The sequence below is a fragment of the Macrobrachium rosenbergii genome, chromosome 24 (genome assembly GCF_040412425.1).
Source record: "Macrobrachium rosenbergii isolate ZJJX-2024 chromosome 24, ASM4041242v1, whole genome shotgun sequence".
Classification (NCBI taxonomy): Eukaryota; Metazoa; Arthropoda; class Malacostraca; order Decapoda; family Palaemonidae; genus Macrobrachium; species Macrobrachium rosenbergii.
The window spans coordinates 31,709,184-31,727,031 of record NC_089764.1 but is presented as its reverse complement, the minus strand read 5'-3'; the positions used below and the strand labels follow the sequence as shown (position 1 = coordinate 31,727,031).

Sequence of the window (17,848 nt, the reverse complement as noted above, 5' to 3'; positions counted from 1 at the left end):
ACGTCGTGCTGATTTTGGTTATGGATAATCATTTTATTCATTAAATAAGAAGTAATTCATGCGATAAGGTGGGATGGTGAAAAAGGGGTGCCATGGTAATGATTACATTAGTTAGGGTGCCATCGCTAAAAAAAAGATTGAGAACCACTGGGCTGAGGAACAGAGTCCTAATGATGAGTTCCGACCTTGTATTGAGCTGCGGACTAGAACAGTACTTTTACAAAATCCATTAAGTCCTGTTGAGATCTAAGGGGTTGAATATCGAAACCTTTTGCCATGATGTATGGAATGACTACCACTCTCTTGCATGTTGGTTCTTCAAAACTTTATATTTAAGTAATTTTGAACTGAATTGAATTGAATATAGAATTTAGGCCAAGGCCAAGCACTGGAACTTATGAGGTCATTCAGCGCTGAAAAGGAAACTGACGGTAAAAGGTTTGCGGGTGTAACAGGAGGAAAACTCAAAGCAGTTGCACTGAAAGAATCAATTGTTACTGGAGACGGTGTAAAGTTTTAATAACTGAAGAAAGAATGAATATGAAAGGAGGTACAGTAAAAGAAACGAAAGGGGTTGCAGAAGTTTTTTGACGCTTTTGAAAAGAACCTCTCTCTGTAAGTAATGCCTACAGTGCACATAAGCACATGAGGTGCACTGATTTGAAAAGAACTTTTAATTAGAGTTTATCTATCTTCTCTCTCTCTCTCTCTCTCTCTCTCTCTCTCTCTCTCTCTCTCTCATTTCTCTCATTTCTATTTACCTTACTGTCTCGGTTAGTTGGTACATGTAATCAGAGCAGAATTTGACATAATTTTTACGGGGTTTAAATCGTTTCAAATGCAGAAAGAATTTAATTAAGAATGAATTTTCCAGGACTTACTTTGTGGTAAAAAGTAAATTCTGATGTTATTTTAAATTCCTCCTTTGTTCAGACGGATAGAACGCCACAAAGAGTTTGGGCAGAGTGAAGTATTTTTAAAAATGTGCTTATCTCTCTCTCTCTCTCTCTCTCTCTCTCTCTCTCTCTCTCTGTCTGTTGAATAGGTTAGTTGCTACTTGTGATCAAAGCAGAATTTGACATAATTTTAGAAGTGGAAGATTTCTACTTTCCATCGCATTAAAATCACTAGAATAGAAAAAACGCTATTATGTGGATATTCTTGAAAAGAACTTTTTAATTATAGAACTTTATCACTGGAAGTGCCAAAACTACCTCTCATCGATCTCTCTCTCTCAGCTCATCTGAGGAACATAACAGGAGTGAGCGTAGATGTGTTTAAGAATAAGCTCGACAAATATCTAAGATGCACCCCAGACCATCTGGAAGATGCAAAATATACCGGAAGATGCGTTAGCAACTCTCTGGTAGACATCGCTCTTACAGGGTATTTACCCGGAACGAATTGTAAGGTCTGTAAGGTAAGGTAAGGTTAGTTGCTACATGTAATCAAATCAGAATCTGACGTAATTTTAGAGTTGGAAGATCACTGCTTTTTGTCGCGTTAAAGTCACCGGAAAAAAATTCTGCTTATGGATATTCCTGAAAAGAAATTTTTAATTAGCATCGTTGTTTGAAAAAGCATCTAATTAGAAGATCCTATCCGTTTTTTTTTTTTTAATGTACAAGCATTATCGTATTTTGTGGGTGCTTGTTATGCAATGTATGGTCTTTCATAATCGTCTCATGAGACTCAAAATATTACGGCCCGTAAGGAGGTAGTGCCGTCAGTGCACCTCATGAAGTCCACTGTAGGCATTACTTAAGGTTCTTTGCAGCGTGCCTTCGGCCCCTAGCTGCAACCCCTTTCGTTCCTTTTACTGTACCTCCTTTCATACTCTCTTTCTTCCATCTTACTCTCCACTTTCTCATTACAATTGATTTATAGTGCAACTGCGAGATTTTCCTCCTGTTACACCTTTCAAACCTTTTATTGTCAATTTCCGTTTCAGCGCTGAATGGCCTCATAGGTCCCAGTGCTTGGCCTTTAGCCTAAATTCTATATTCAATTCAATTCAATTCAAAATATTACGACTGGCACTATACTATTTTATATATTTCACAATTGCGGACATATTAAGTCTGGAAAATACAAGTTGAATTATTTAAATTACAAATAGAATGTGTTCTTCATGGGTCTTTCGAGTTATTAGAAAACCTCCAAGAAGATGGATCGACAAGAACAAAACCAAGTAACTGAGGGAAAGTTGCTCATTCCATCTGTCCTTAGCGAAGGGCGCCATCAGACATACGTCGGCTTAAATTTTCATGGCTTTCCTTCTCGCTTGTTTTCGGGCCTCATTATGACCAGTTGCCGTTCGCCCCAGAATGTTAAGGTCTATTGCAGATTTCTCTGCTGAGCACATGTGTGTCGGAAGTCTACGCATAGATCTTAGCTCTGCCCTAAAATGGAAAACTGCAGTATCTGCAAAAATACACAAGTTACTGCAATTTCAAAATATTCTTCAATGCTTTCCACGAGTATTGAAGGGGTCCCATTTGCAGTATCTGCAAAATCAGTAGTGCAAAAGCAGTATCTACCATTTTCTCAGTTTTGTGTTTTTGCAGATACTGCAGTCTTCCAGTAGTAAAGGAAAAACTGCAGTATCTACCATTTTTCTCAGTTTTGTATTTTTGCAGATACTGCAGCCTTCCAGTAGTAAGGCAAGAGAAAACTGCTGTATCTACCATTTTTCTCAGCTTTGTATTTTTGCAGATACTGCAGTCTCCCATTTTAGGGCAGAGATGTATCATAACCAGTATCCAGATCACATCACCCATGAAAATCGGCCTTTTTAAATGGCTACGCGTAGATCTCAGCTGTGTCATAGCACCCGCGAAAATCAGCCTTTCCAGGAACGAGTATGTGGACCCGTTGATCAAACGTGATTTTCCTCTCCGGACACACCTACCTGGAATGAAAATAAGAGGGTCCCACAAGAAATGAACCACCTGGGCGGGGAGCGGTGCGACAAAAAGAAATTTTTTTTCCGTCCACTGAGCACAAGTGGGCAATTATGGACATTACTCGGAGGGGTGAAATGACCCGACAGTGTGGGAATGTCTCTCTCCCTAAGTGGAGGGCGGGCGAGGAATATGATAATGTCTCATTACCTCACCTTTGGTTTATGAGCTTCGTTAATAAATAAGCTTTGTTAGATGTGTCTTTTTGTATGGCTGTCTTGTGGGTTTCTGGGTTCCTTGTGTTTGTTTTATTTAAGGAAGACATGAAGGTACATATCCTGTTTTTATTGAAGATTTTGCAAACGAAAAGTCATATCACTTGACCAAGCGAAAAGTTATTATTATTATTATTATGACAACAGTTATTATTATTATTATTATTATTATTATGCAGAAGACCCCTTGCAAACAGGTGGCGTTAAAAGTGATTGCTACATTAGCTGAATTTAACTTATATAAGTTTTTTTAAGTCTTTTTTATGATTGTTTTTCCAGTTACTGTATATTCCATGTGTCAGTATTTTAATGGGCAATTTTCGCTTATTTTTCAGTTGGAGATCATTGCTATCATCCATCCAACATGAATCTGAAAATGGATGGCTAATAAAGACTAATACAATTTGACATGTTTCAGATTAGCGGATCCAGAAAAATTTCATGGGGCCGGCACCATTTATCTTATTTATACACACACACACACACACACACACACACACACACACACATATATATATATATATATATATATATATATATATATATATATATATATATATATATATATATATATATATATACATACATACATATATTAATCCTATAATCGATTTTTTATTTTTTCCCATTTTTATATTTCTCATATATTTTATTATTGTCTAAATCTTCAATATAATTATTTTATCATTATTTTTCATGGAGGGCACGTGCCCAGGTGCCCCCCCACCCCCTGGATCAGCTAGTGGCAGAAACCAAGCACTGTATAACGAAGTGGATAACGCCTGTAATTAAAGTAACACAGTTTTAAAGTAAGGGACTAGAAAAAGCACTATCTGATTCTGTTTTGAGCATTTTGCTGTCAGTGAACCTCACGGGATGGACTGTAGGTATTACTAAAGCAGCGTCCCTTCTTTGGCCCCTAGCTGCAACCCCTATCATTCCTTTTACGGTACCTCCATTCATATTATCGTTCTTCCATCTCGCTATCCACCCTCTCTTTTTAACAAATATTCCGTAGTGCAACTGCGAGGTTTTCCTCCTGTTACACCTTTCATACCTACCTCCTCTCAATTTCCTTTCCAGCGCTGAATGAGCTCAGAGGTCCCAGCGCTTGGCTTTTGGCCTAAACTCTATATTCAGTTCAATCAAGAGCTCAAGGTTCATCCCTTGTGAAACACTTTATCAGACAGTTGCAAAGTCTCGCACTCTATCAGTAACTAGTAATCAATAGGCTTCGTTCAGTAGCACTAAAAGTGTCTGCCCATCTTCGTTTTCCGACTGCCTTACAACCGTCTGAACGCTGCTTTCGAGACGCTAAAGAGTTTCCTCAAGGTTCGTCACTTTCAAAAGCCACACGACAGACTTTGAGCGCCATCTGTTTTTTCTTTTCACGAAAAAAAAGGTTCTGATAATTATGTTTTCTTTTGTTAATTGAGCCCCGTGGATGGGTTATAATTTCTCATTGTTATGAGGGAATGGAAATTAATGGCATTTTTTTTAGTTTTCTGCAAAAGAAAACTATATTACCGGCTTTGTCTATCTGTCCGCACTTTTTCTGTCCGCACTTTCTTCTGCACGCACTTTTTCAGTCCGCCCTCAGATCTTAAAAACTACTGAGGCTAGAGGGCTGCAATTTGGTATGTTTGATGATTGGAAGGTGGACGATCAACATACCAGTTTGCAGCCCTCTAGCCTCGGCAGTTTTTAAGATCTGACGGCGGACAGAAAAAAATGCGGACAGAAAAAGGTGCGGACTGACAGATAAAGGCCCAATAGTTTTCTTTTACAGAAAACTAAATAAAGGTAATTGTAAGTGTATTCGTTAATGTCTTTCCAGACATGAGCAAACGCTAACTGATGCATCTCCGTCAAAATGACAGAAAAATAACGAGAAGACATTTTCATGGGACCTGTTCTCTTGTTCCTTAAAGTTAGGGGATATCACTATTATTTGTAACATAATCATGTAAGTGGCAACACTTGCACATTATACAAGTTTTCCAATGTTACGTCAAATAGTACGAGATTCCAGCTGAGAGAAACCGTTGCAATCTCTCTCTCTCTCTCTCTCTCTCTCTCTCTCTCTCTCTCTCTCTCTCTCTCTCTTTGTTGTAGCACTTAGCACTTGTATTTTTGTCTGGTACAAATGCTTTCTCATACGAAAGTACTAAACTCATTTGAGAGAGACTGTAAAACTCTCTCTCTCTCTCTCTCTCTCTCTCTCTCTCTCTCTCTCTCTCTCTCTCTCTCTCTCTCTCTGTTGTAGCACTTGTAGTTTTGTCTTGTACAATTGCTGTCTCATACAAAAGTACTGAACTCAATTGAGAGAGACCGTAAAACTCTCTCTCTCTCTCTCTCTCTCTCTCTCTCTCTCTCTCTCTCTCTTTTGTAGCGCTTGTATTTTTGTCTTGTACAATTGCTGTCTCATACAAAAGTACTATGCTCATTTGTGAGAGACCGTAAAGCTCTTCTCTCTCTCTCTCTCTCTCTCTCTCTTCTCTCTCTCTCTCTCTCTCTATATATATATATATATATATATATATATATATATATATATATGTATATATAATATATACAATAATATATTGTAAATATAATAAATATATATATATATATATATATATATATATATATATATATATATATATATATATAGAGAGAGAGAGAGAGAGAGAGAGAGAGAGAGAGAGAGAGAGAGAACGATCTGCTTCGCTGACAAAACTGACACCTCGGCGTGTGATTGAGCAATTTGCGCAATTTACGTGATTTCCAGTGCGTGTAGACTTTCGTTTCTCGGTTTTCGAACGAGAGAGAGAGAGAGAGAGAGAGAGAGAGAGAGAGAGAGAGAGAGAGAGAGAGAGAAAATTTATTCTCTGATATGCTTTGTGATGCATCAAATTTTTTTTATCGGTTAATAATGCTGTCAGATCATTGGCTGTCATTCGTAGATATTTATTGAAAGAATTCTTTTTTTAATTATGAATAGAATTTAGATGACAATATACGTATACAATTCATCATTCTTCATTACTTTTAAAAACGGGATGGACATTAATAATTTTCTAATACCAACCATAAAAATATTGTGGATAACAGGGCCGCATTTAGAGCAGAATCCAAAAACACTGGAGATAAAAGGAAAGACCTATCTCCGTCCCCTCGCTCCTCCAATCCCTCCCCTTCCCCCTAGAGACCCCCTCCCTCCTCCAACTCCTCCCTCTGCCCCTAGAGACACCCCCCTCCACGAAACGTAAAATGCAAAGTTAGCACTAAGAGCGAGGTCTTAAATATCCACCGCATCGCGTGTGTGAGCCTCCTCCTATATACCTTGTGTGAGCCTTGATCTCAGTTCCAGTTGCCTAGTGCGACCGTAACCTACTGCCGACAGGTGGCTCTCGCGTCGACGACAGCTAACTGTTGCGGGTCGCAAACTAGAACTGAAGAGATGCAACGCATCTCATCGTGGGAACTTCTTCACAGACGATATATGTGACGCGTGGAACAAACTGCCACCTGAGGTTGTAAACAGCAACAGTGTAGAAGAAGAGTTTAAAAGAAAGCTAGGCTCAACCATTAGAACACTGAATGAAAAGTAAAACCGGCTCCTAGAGATAACTCCTTTTAACTCTTGTTTTTCCTATGAAAATGAGTTTATCTCTCTCTCTCTCATATAAGATATGTGACGCGTGGAACAAAGTGCCACCAGAAGTTGCAAACAGCAACAGTGTGGAGGAAGATTTTAAAAGAAAGCTAGACAGAAACATTAGAACACTGAATGAACAATAAAACCTGCTCTTAGAGATAAGGGAGCACATGATGTGTCCTCGGATGGACTAATAAGTCTTTGAGACATCCTAATCCTTGTAACTCCTTGTAACTCTTTATAAGATATGTGACACTGGGACAAACTACCACCAGAGTTGTAAACAGGCTGTTGTGGAGGAAGATTTTGCTAGACAGAACCATTAGAACACTGAATGAACAATAAAAGCTCTTAGAGATAAGTGAGCACATGATTCGGATGGACTTAAAATTCTTTGAGAACTCCTTGTAACTCTTTGTGTGCACTGCGGGATGGAGGCTGTTGTGTAGGTTTGTAGGCATAGTGAATGGAGGAGGACTTAGAGACATTCATAGAGTTATTTGCACTATGCACGGAAGAATTATTTGCATGCTTTATGTGTAGATAAAAAAAATCTCCCAATTTTCATATAGCTATAATTTGTTTTAGTAACTTTGAAATGTTTATAGTTGATGTTATATTCTAAATTTTACTCTCTCTAATATTGTAGATCTCAGGCACTACTAATTTAATAGCTGGCATGCATAGTTAATGAGTAAATGCAGATTTTCAGGTTTTTAAAGATACTAAGCAACTTTGAAGAAAGAAAGCAAAAGAATCTTGGCAGAAATTTCTGTGTTTAGAACTTGAGCACTTCTACCTTTGAAGACAAATTGAGAGAGTAGTAAGAAGCTTTCTGATTGATTGATTTATATATCTACCAACTTTTTATTAAATACTGTCGTCGACTCGTGAATATTTGCTAGGGGTAAAGATTCATGGAAGTGGTAATATAAACACTCATAGAACTAAAATGCCAATAAAGAAAAACAAGTAAAAACTGCACTGAAGTTTCTTCGGCGCAATCGAGTTTTCTGTATAATGCAATATGAAACTCTCAGCCGGCCGCGATGGCGTGCGTTGTTGCGGTGCCAGACGCACGATCATAGCTAACTTTAACCTTAAATAAAATAAAAACTACTGAAGCTAGAGGGCTGCAATTTGGTATGTTTAATGATTTGGAGGGTGGATGATCAACATACCAATTTGCAGCCCTCTACCTCAGTAGTTTTTAAGATTCGAGGGCTGACAGAAAAAGTGCGGACGGAAAAAAGTGCGGACGTACAAACAAAGCCGGCACAATAGTTTTCTTTTACAGAAAACTAAAGACCATCAGATTTTAATTAGCTTTGATGATGAGCTGTCCATTAGAATATTGTTATTTATAATTGCCACATCTCATGAGTTAAAATCACAGGTCCTTGGTAAGAGACATATGGCAACTCCACAATGAATCAATGAATATCCCCGTGTTCAAAAACCGGGTTTGCCCCGTAGGGGTAGTACCGTCAGTGCACCTCATGCAGTGCACTGTAGGCATTACTTAAGGTTCTTTGCAGCGTGCCTTCGGCCCCTAGCTGCAACCCCTTTCGTTCCTTTTACTGTACCTCCTCTCATATTCTCTTTCTTCCATCTTACTTTCCACCTTCTCCAAACAATTGATTCATAGTGCAACTGCTTTGAGGTTTTCCTCCTGTTACACCTTTCAGACCTTTTATTGTCAATTTCCGTTTCAGCGCTGAATGACCCCATAGGTCCCAGTGCTTGGCCTTTGGCCTAAATTCTATATTCAATTCAATTCAAAAATCGATAAAGGGTAACAATAAACACGTGATGAAAAGGACGTTTACCGATTGACCAAAGAATGATAATGTAGCAACGATGTGAAGTATATTTTCTTCTTTAAACTTGAGAAATCAGGTCCATTTTCAGTGATCGGTGGTGTCATCTCGTTTCGCAGGATGACGCAGTTCCTTTGGTGGGTAGGGTGGGTGGAAGTTAGAACTCTTATTTATTTTTGTTTATAATTGAAATGAAGGCTGTTTCACCACTCATTAATATTTATTGAAATATTTTAAGTTTTTCTGTGGGATTTTCTTCCTTCACTCGTTAACGCCGAGTCTGGAAAATTATGAACTTGAAGTAGCATATATATATGTATATATATATATATATATATATATATATATATATATATATATATATATATATATATATATATATATATATATATATATATATATATATATATATATATATATATATATATATAAAGCATACATACAAACATATATTCATATATATATATATATATATATATATATATATATATATAAAGCATACATATATATTATATATATATATATATATATATATAGATATAGTATATATATATATATATCACATACAAACATATATTCATATATATATATATATATATATATAGATATAGTATATATATATATATATATATATATATATATATATATATATATATATATATATATATATATATATATCTTTGTGATCACTGCCATTACCATTCGTAAACTAATTCGAAAATTTGGATGAAATACTAGAATACATAGCATTCTGTTCGTCTCCATCTCAGAGAGAGAGAGAGAGAGAGAGGGGGAGAGGAACGCGTCCATTAAGACATCAAATGAAATACAATTATTCAGCCATTCATTTATTCATTGTAACTACAATTTGATCGTTTGGGTAATTGTTTTAACCCGGGAACCGAACTACACAATTATCTGTGAGTCATCTGAAGAGCGGTTGCAGTAATTGCAGTTTTTAAATTTATTAAAAAATCCAATTGGTTTGAGTGTCTGGTTATTCAAAGCTCGATTTTTCACACCTGTGCAGTCTTTTCCCTTAATTTATTGACTTGTGATCATTAATTCTAATAATCGCTTAGATTCTAATATATATATGTTATGTGTATATATATATATATATATATATATATATATATATATATATATATATATATATATATATATATATATGTATATATATGTGTATAGACTGTGTATTGACATGCATTTCACAGCTGTGTCATTGTCCAAACTTGTTCATGCAGCGTAACATGAAACTTGTAGCGTGTTCAGAATATATTATAGAAGCACTTCTCCCTGATATGAGAGAACTTGGTTGGAGGAGCACATTCCATCCAGCTACCATATTCCTATTTAGAATGGTGCTGCTGAGATCTACTGTAGGTGTTGACACCTAGATTTTCCGATTACGTGAATGTCATATATTGCTTATGGAACACCCTTGTCTTCTCCTGCGCATTTTCAGCCTACTGTTTTCCGCGATCTTGGAAGGTTTTAGAACATCACTCTCAGTACAGTTTTTAGTTTTCTGTAAAAGGAAACTGTTGAGCCGGCTTTGTCTGTCCGTCCGCACTTTATTCTGTCCGCACTTTTTTCTGTCCGCACTTTTTCTGTCCGCACTTTTTTCTGTCCGCACTTTTTCTGTCCGCCCTCAGATCTTAAAAACTACTGAGGCTAGAGGTCTGCAAACTGGTATATTGATCATCCACCCTCCAGTCATCAGATATACCAAATTGCAGCCCTCTAGCCTCGGTAGTTCTTATTTCGTTCAAGGTTAAAATTAGCCATAATCGTGCTTCTGTCAACCTTATAAGCCAGCCCACCACCTGGCTGTGGTTAAAGTTTCATGGGCCGCGGCTCATACAGCATTACACCGAGACCACCGAAAGATAGATGTATTTTCGGTGGTCTTGATTATATGCTGTACAGAAAACTCAATTGCGGCGAAGAAACTTCTGCGCATTTTTTACTTGTACAGTACTTCCCTCAAAATGACAGAGGATAGTGAGTATTGTGACAGCCACATCATGATTCTGGTTAATGTCGGAACTGCATCGCGTAGGTTAATGACTTTCTTCGTCTTCGATTTGCAATGGAGAAGCCAACACGCCCCACTATCATTATATAAGAGGACGCTAAAAATTAACCGATTATTGAGAAGTCTAACGATGTATCTCGCTGAAACAAAGGTATGTTTGTTCAGCTCGAGCTGGGAAGAGAAAGCGGGGAAGCGTGGTTGATCTTGAGAGCGCAAATGAGTGATGTGAGTTATGGTACCCTTGTGTTTGGGCGTGTTCTGTTGGTGAAACTTGAGGTTTCAACAAAGTTTTCTCAGGCGTTTTCTTTGGAATTCGAACCTGAAGTAGAAATCAAAGTTTTATATTACGTACTGATTTATTGACTCGTTGGTTTTCTGTACAAGAGAACTCTCGAGATGGCTTTCTCTGTCCGCCCTCAGATCTTAAAAACTACTGAGGCTAGAGGGCTGCAAATTGGCATGTTGATCATCCACCCTCCAATCATCAAACATACTAAATTGCAGCACTTTAGCCTCAGTAGTTTTTTTTTTACTTAAGGTTAAAGTTAGCCATAATCGTGCTTCTGGCAACGGTATAGGATAGGCCACCACCGTGCCGTGGTTAAAGTTTCATTTATGATCGGTTATGATCGATTTTCTGCCTTGCAGTTACCATTTGTGGTCTTAGATTTCTCTTCCTGTGCCGAGATTCATAACCGAAATTAGGTTTGACGATGACACTAAAGGATTTCCACTTTATAGTAAGTAGAACTAACACCATTACCTGTTCACCCCGTAGCGGGGTGGGGGAGTACCGTCAGTGCACCTCATGCGGTGCACTGAAGGCAAAACTGAAGAATCTTACTTTCCACCCTCTCCTAACGATTGATCCATAGTGCAACTGCTTTGATGTTTTCCTCCTGTTACACCTTTCAAACATCTTCCTGTCAATTTCCGTTTCAGCGCTGAATGACCCCATAGGTCCCAGCGCTTGGCCTTTGGCCTAAATTCTATAATCAATTCATTACCTGTTCAACAGGAGACAGAAACTCACAGTAGATCCAACAGGTAGATTTTGAAACGCATTTTTCCTACTCAGCAGAACACTCTTAAAACTTCTACCATCGAAGATTTTCTAAATGAAATGATTTTTTACTCTCTCTCTCTCTCTCTCTCTCTCTCTCTCTCTCTCTCTCTCCGGCGTCATTGACTGGTTTCTACTCATTCAAGAACTAGCAGTGGAGAGTGGGGGAGGTATACGTTTGAAGTGGCCCTGCGTTCTTTAGCCTACTTACGCGAACGGAAAACCTTCTTTCTCGTTTCTCTGAAACGTCTCCGATAAGTTGTGCCTGACGAAGCACTTGGTTGAAATACATACAGTATATATATATATATATATATATATATATATATATATATATATATATATATATATATATATATATATATTAATATATACATATTAATAAAAATTATACATTAATAAAATTCTACATCCGTATCTTCCTCATAGCTGACGTGGAGTCCCGCTGTATAATCTCGTAAAAGAATTCATGTAGAGATTCCGCAGCTTCTCCCTTCTTCTCCCCCTCATTTCCCCCTTCCTCCCCTCCCCTGTCGTCCTCTTCCCTTCCCCACTCCCCATTCCAACATTTTATTTTCTTCTTTTTTTCTGAGGAATGCGATTGAACCCCGGCGTCGACTGGTTTCTCTGGCCCTATCCTAAGGGCACACCGCACCTTCCAGACTAACAGGAGAGAGAGAGAGAGAGAGAGAGAGAGAGAGAGAGAGAGAGAGAGAGAGAGAGAGCTAGCCTTAGGGAATTGGGAGAGGATGTGCTTTCATAAAGAGGAGAAGAGGAAAAGGAAAAAGAAGGGCAAGAGGAAAGTGTGACAACTCCTCTTCCTCTTCCCCCTTCCTCAACACTTCCTCCGTCAGAGTGGTTTTTAGGAAAGCTGAAAGAGGCCCCCGGGTGGATGGTCTTGGCTTCGGAGTCGTCTTCGATGCTCCTCGACGACTTGGAGAAGGAGAACGAGTGTTGATGAAGGCAGTGAACGTATTTAGTCCTGTGTTTTGTTTGTATATTACTGTGCCCAAGAGCCTCCAGAAACAATGGGTAATTTTTAGTTTTCTGTAAAAGAAAACTATTGTGCCGGCTTTGTCTGTCCGTCCGCACTTTATTCTGTCCGCACTTTTTACTGGGCGCCCTCAGATCTTGAAAACTACTGAGGCTAGAGGGCTACAAATTGGTATGTTGATCATCCACCGTCCAATCATCAAACATACCAAATTGCAGCCCTCTAGCCTTAGTAGATTTATTTTATCTAAGGTTAAAGTTAGCCATAATCGTGCTTCTGACAGCGATATAGGATAGGCCGTGCTGTTGTTAAAGTTTCATGGACAGCGGCTCATACAGCATTATACCGAGACCACCGAAAGATAGACCCATTTTCGGTGGCCTTGATTATAGGCTGTAGGGGCTGTCCGGAAAACTCGATTGCGCCAAAGAAACTTCGGCGCATTTTTTATTTGTTCTTTATGCCAACAAGTCGATTGGGACGACTTTGGTTTCTAGCAAAGTCAGTCGGTATGTACAGTAGAAATGGATCTTCTTACGGAGTAAAATTTACGAGGTATGGAGTTGAAGTAACAAATGAGCACAATTACTTGGCCTCTAGACAATCGTGGTTTATTATATCACTTCTTTTGGGACTCTTGCTTAATGTTAAAGGCTGTTGGCAAAGATGTACCTTTTGAGTTATTCCAGATCTGTCGAGACTGGATATAACAAGTAAAAAATGCGCCTTAGTTTCTTCGGCGCAACCGAGTTTTCTGTACAGCTTATAATCAAGGCCACCGAAAATAGATCTATCATACGATGGTCTCGGTATAATGCTGTATGAGCCGCGGTCCATGAATCTTTAACCACGGCCCGTTGGTGGCCTATTCTATGTCGTTGCCAGAAGCACGATTATGGCTAACTTTAACCTTAAGTAAAATCAAAACTACTGAGGCTAGAGGGCTGCAATTTGGTATGCTTGATGACTGGAGGGTGGATGATCAACATGCCAATTTGCAGCCCTCTAGCCTCAGTGGTTTTTAAGATCTGAGGGCGGACAGAAAAAAGTGCGGACGGACAGACAAAGCCGGCACAATAGTTTTCTTTTCAGAAAACTGAAAAGTCCGATTACTCAAGAACAAAACAATATCGTGTCGACAATGAAACTAAAAGACGAAGATTGAAGTGTTAGGAAGTCGATTTAGGTAATTTTCTGCAGATAGATTCCCTAGGCGGAAATGTTTCAAAGCAACAATGAAAGCTTGGAGGTATTTAGGTCACGAACAGAGAGAGATATATCGGTACCGCCTTTTGCGATTGGTAAATAAAGTGATTTGCCAAGAAATTGATGAGTCGATCGAAAAACAAGACAGAAAAAGGTAATTTTTATATACTGAAAGGTTTGGGAATCTGATTTCAGCCGGTTCATTGGGCCAGTTTTTGGCTGATAACACAACTACCAGATCAAATGCAAGGTTTCTAGTGTGCCAACCTCCCGTAGCGGGGTAGTGCTGTCAGTGCACCTCGTGCGGTGCACTGTAGGCATTACTTAAGGTTCTTTGCAGCGTGCCTTCGGCGGCCCTTGGCTGCAATCCCTTTCATTCCTTTTACTGTACCTCCTTTCATATTCTCTTTCTTCCATCTTACTTTCCTCAACCTTTTCCTAGCAATTGATTCATAGTGCAACTGCTTTGAGGTTTTCCTCCTGTTACACCTTTCAAACCTTTTACTGTCAATTTCCGTTTCAGCGGTGAATGACCTCATAGGTCCCAGTGCTTGGCCTTTGGCCTAAATTCAATATCCAGTTCAGTTCAGTTCTATATTCAATTCAACTTTTTTTTTTTTTTTAAACATTTTGTTTATCTCTCTTATGTGAAAATGAATGATTAGATAATCCTTTGGAAGAAAGGATATTTCGAAATGGCAGTGCCATGTACAGTACATATCAGCTGACATCAACTTTACATGCATAGTTGAACATGCAAGGTTGTGATCAATTATTTACATATACAGTTTAAATACATATATATATATATATTTATATATATATATATATATTATACATATATAAAATATATATATTTATATATATATATATATATATATATATATATATATATATATGTATTATATATAATATATATATATATATATATTATACATATAAAATATATATATTTTATATATATATATATATATATATATATATATATATATATATATATATATATATATATATATATATATATATATATATATATATATATATATATATATATATTATATATATAAAATATATATATAATATATATATATATATATATATATATATATATATATATATATATATATATATATATATATATATATATATATATATACACACACACACACACACACACACACACTCACACAACTCACAAACATGAATAACACAAATAACCGCACAAACGCAAACATACACATATACACTGATACATAAAACAATTACATAGAGGCACACTTTTTGCTCAATTTCCCGTCCGTGTTTTTTCCCCTTTTTTCTCCGAGGAAAGACTCATTCATTCAGTGGCAATAGAAAGTCTCCCAGGTCACTCAGACGGAACGTGCCGGGCCTGCAACATCTATATAGCTGTGGCTTTGGTTCATTCACATTTGTAAAGACTGCTGAAGAGTGACTTGGTTCTTTTTGAGTCTTCTGTAAAAGCTTTGTCTGTCCGTCCGCACTTTTTCTGTCCAGCCTCAGATCTTAAAAACTACTGAGGCTAGAGGGCTGCAAATTGGTATGTTGATCATCCACCCTCCAGTCATCAAACATACCAAATTGCAGCCCTCTAGCCTCAGTAGTTTTTATTCTATTCAAGCTTAAAGTTAGCCATAATCGTGCTTCTGGCAACGATATAGGATAGGCCACGACCGGGCCGTGCTTAAAGATTCATGGGCCGCGGCTCATACAGCATTAGACCGAGACCACCGAAAGATAGATCTATTTTCGGCGGCCTTGCTTATACTCTTTAGCGGCTGTACAGAAAACTCGATTGCGCCGAAGAAACGTCAGCGCACTTTGTACTTGTCTCTGTCGCAACTGGTATTTCAATCTCAGGTCGTAATGGTATCATGGCTGATTTAATCTGCTCGAAGGCTGATTGCGTAATCGTTTTATTGTGCCGATCTAAAGAATGAAGTTTTTGAAATACGGAGTAATCACTGGTCTAGAACAGTGATTCTCAACTTTTTGATTACCACGCCCCCTCTAAGAGAGTTGGTCCTTCCCTCCACGCCCCCCTTGCACCTATGAGTAAAATCCCTCCTAGATTTAAAGAGAAAATAAAAAAAGAGAAAGAAAAGAGATGTTTTTATTCTTTTGGGGATGAATCAGTGAGATAATTGACGCTGCTTCATAGCGACTCTTGTCAAGAGAGTAACGGATATCATTAGAGAATTTGTCATTTTTCCCTAGGGCACGCGCCCCCCTTGGGAATTGCTGACGCCCCCCAGGTTGAGAACCACTGGTCTAGAAAGAGTGAGAACTGGCCTTTTTTTTTTTTTTTTTTGCTACAATACTCATTTAGTTACAAGTGATTCACTTTTAAGATCTACCACTGTGGTTCATTCCTCAGTGCATCAGTGTATATCTTGTTGATTATAGGATATATAGAATATAGAATTTAGGCCAAAGGCCAAGCACTGGGAGCTACGAGGCCATTCAGCGCCGAAACGGAAATTGACAGTAAACAGGTCTGAAAGGTGTAACAGGAGAAAAACCTCAAAGCAGTTGCACTATGAAACATTTGTTAAGAGATGGTGGAAAGTAAGATGGAAGAGAGAATATGAAAGGAGGTACAGTAAAAGGAATGAAAGGGGTTGCAGCTAGGAGCCTAAGGAAGGCACGCTGCGAAGAAGAACCTTAAGTAATGCCTACAGTGCACCTCCGGCACCACCCATACAGGGAGTGCATCCCGTTGCCCAGCATAAAATGGCAGAATTTACGTCAGACTTGAAAAATTGCTTTTCACACGAGAATAAATATTCATGTTCGTTTTACAGCCAGCCAACCATTTTCACTGCGAATTTTTTTACCCACGCTGTGTCGGGTTTTGCGCTACGTCATTCCGACAGCAGTAAGATTCCTATTTGCATAAAATCGTGACTTTGACATATGCAAACAATCGGTCAGAGAGAGAGAGAGAGAGAGAGAGAGAGAGAGAGAGAGAGAGAGAGAGAGAGAGAGAGAGAATCATTCAATGTTTTTAAAAGGAGCTAAAGGCATGAGAGAGAGAGAGAGAGAGAGAGAGAGAGAGAGAGAGAGAGAGAGAGAGAGAGAGAGAGAGAGAAATATATTGAAAACAGCCATTTCAGAAAGTGAGAATCATTCAGTGTTTTTAAAAGAGGCTAAAATATGAGATATATGATAAGCAAGAGAGAGAGAGAGAGAGAGAGAGAGTTAACATTGCTGGTACTTTTCGTTTGTGAAGTCGTATGATTTGTCATAATTATTTAGCGTATATTCCCATTAATTTGAGAGAGAGAGAGAGAGAGAGAGAGAGAGAGAGAGAGAGAGAGAGAGAGAGAGGGGGAGATAGTATTGATGGCACTTTCATTTGTGAAGTCATACTAATAATCTTAATTATATAATTTCGCAAATATTTCCATTGATTATCGATTCGTCAAATCCGAGCTGGAGAATAGATTGTACCGTGACGCTAATTTATTTTCTGCTCCATTTTTCTCTCCTCCAATTCACCTGTCACTTTCGAAACCAGCGGAGGGGAAAGGTCGGGACCCAGATTAAAAAAAAAAAAAAAAAAGATAAAAAATGCGCCGACGTTTCTTCGGCGCAACCGAGCTTTCTGTATACAGCCGCTACAGCGTATAATCAAGGCCAATGATAATAGATCTATCTTTTGGTGGTCTCTGCATAATGCTGTATGAGCCGCGACCCATGAAACTCTCAGCCGGCTCTGGTGGCCTGCGTTGTTGCGTTGCGATCATGACTAACCTTAACCTTAAATAAAATCAAAACTACTGAGGCTAGAGGGCTGCAATTTGAAATGTTTGATAATTGGAGGGTGGATGATCAACATACCAATTTGCAGCCCTCTAGCCTCAGTAGTTTTTAAGTCGTGAG

General features: G+C 38.2%; 1 protein-coding gene across 2 annotated transcripts in view; it reads left to right on the top strand.

Annotated features, from left to right (window-relative positions):
- The window catches only part of LOC136851981 (uncharacterized), a 109,533-nt gene that overhangs the window by 64,209 nt on the left and 27,476 nt on the right, over positions 1–17,848 (top strand). The gene's annotated exons all lie outside the window — the stretch shown is intronic.